We start from the raw sequence: 2,087 nt of genomic DNA, 5'->3' as shown, positions 1-2,087 counted from the left end.
TATAAATTGAAGTTGGCCGACCGTTGTATTCTTTCCTGTCTTGAGGTTCACGGCCAAACGGCTGGGTGGATTTGCGTGAAAAATGGCACACATGTGAAAACGGGTGCATAGATTGAAATGCACTTTCAATTTTTTCCTAGCCCCCATGTTATATCCACAGAGAAAATCGATTAAAACAACTTGCGTGCATGCATGTATGTGAGTATGTCACTGAAGCCATTCATACATATACACATATAATAAATAAACTGAATGATAAATTTCAGTTATCTCTCTCTCTCTTTCTCTCTCATATACACATACACCATCAACATTACTCTCTCTGTCGCGCACACCTCATCAAACATACACACTCACACACACACACAGACCTATGCACGCACATCAATTCTCCCCTCTCACCACAACTTCAAAAGAAGTTCAGTCATAAAACTGTCCATGTCTCTTCATTCAATGCCCACTTCAAAAGATCACCTTTCCTTTTCACTTGTCTGGCTATTGATCAAGAGATAAAACAACTCCTGCTAAATGCAAAAATCCCGCCAAAAAATACACACACATACACACACAAACGGACATTTCATGTCTTTCAGTTTCTCTATGATTATACACGCGTCGAAAACAATAGCTCTTACATACATTTTAATCTTCAACAGGTATGTATCAATTTCTATAATATAAAGCGTATTCACTCACTCATTCTATTTCTCTTTCTTACCCTCTTTCTCTCTCACATACACACACATCCATTTCATATATCTTTCAATTTCTGCTCTCTACAAATAAAATTTTTATGGATAAAACTGCTTACAAAAATTGTGATTAATGTATAATTTCTTTCTATGTTCATAATTAAATATATCTTTTAATGATTAGACAGATGTCCAATAGAATAGCTCTCACAAACAGACTATGTACAAATTCTTTCTTCACAACTCTGGAAGCCATTTTCTGACAGGAGGGGGTGAAATCTTCATACAGCTGGAGGCTCCAATCAAAACAGGACACGAAATGATCAGGTTGAGAAACGCTGTTATAGATTATGCCTAACCAAAAACAATCACAGCCACATCATCCAAACAGACCGGGTGAAACCAGGTTTAGCTGCTAGTTAAATATATCTATATAATGTACATATATATATATATGTATATATATATATATATATATATACACACACACACACATATATACCTATATAATGTACATATATATATATATATATATATAAATATACATTATACATATATATATAAATAATGTACAGATATATACACATATTACAAAATATATATCTACATAATGTACATATAAATATAATATATATATAAATAATACAGAATGGGACAAGAACGCAAAATATCCAGACAGTTAGGTGATACAAGAAAGGCACAAAACATCCAGATAGACAATACAAAGTAAACACGGACATGGCATTCGGAGTTTTCTCTCTTCAGCCGAGATCCAGATTATCCTTGCAATTTCAGCTGGTTATTCTCGATATTGCTCCAATCTGGCCAGCCCCAAGGAAGAACTAAGCTAAGAGCATTAGATGCCTTGGAAGAAAGCAGTGAATGTATACAAAAACAAGGACGGAAAAAAACGAACAATGTTACACAAATACAGTAAGAATATTAACAGGACATAACAACAGATGTCTTTCGACTAAGGACGAATTAAATTAAGCTGGCATGTATGGAAATAAGGTCTCACACCAAGGATACAAGATTTCACAGGTACAGGGAGAAATAACGATGTTGCACATACATTGGCCACCCAAAAATAGAAAGGTCAGGGTTGGCCAAACACCAGTCACATGGGAAAAGAAGAGAGAGAGGTAGAGGCAGAGGGACAAAAGAATTAGGGAGGGGCAAGAAAAAATGACAGGGACACAGTGAAGTGAAAAGTGGAGGGAGAAGAGAAGGCAAGGAAATGTGAGCGAGGAGGAACAAAAGAATGAACAGTGGAATGAATGAGTAAGGGTGAAGGGGCTGATAGATAGGAATAGTGTAATACAAGATTTAGAAAAATGTGTACTTACATATAAAAGGCAACGTGCACGTACGCCACTATATATATATATATAT

At 35.5% G+C, this 2,087-nt stretch overlaps 1 protein-coding gene across 6 annotated transcripts in view; it reads right to left on the bottom strand.

Annotated features, from left to right (window-relative positions):
* LOC106877864 (COP9 signalosome complex subunit 1) overlaps nucleotides 1–2,087 on the bottom strand; it is a 128,887-nt gene that overhangs the window by 1,146 nt on the left and 125,654 nt on the right. The gene's annotated exons all lie outside the window — the stretch shown is intronic.

Source organism: Octopus bimaculoides, chromosome 1 (assembly GCF_001194135.2).
Source record: "Octopus bimaculoides isolate UCB-OBI-ISO-001 chromosome 1, ASM119413v2, whole genome shotgun sequence".
Classification (NCBI taxonomy): Eukaryota; Metazoa; Mollusca; class Cephalopoda; order Octopoda; family Octopodidae; genus Octopus; species Octopus bimaculoides.
The sequence above is the reverse complement of the archived record's forward strand: the minus strand, read 5'-3'. Positions and strand labels throughout refer to the sequence as shown.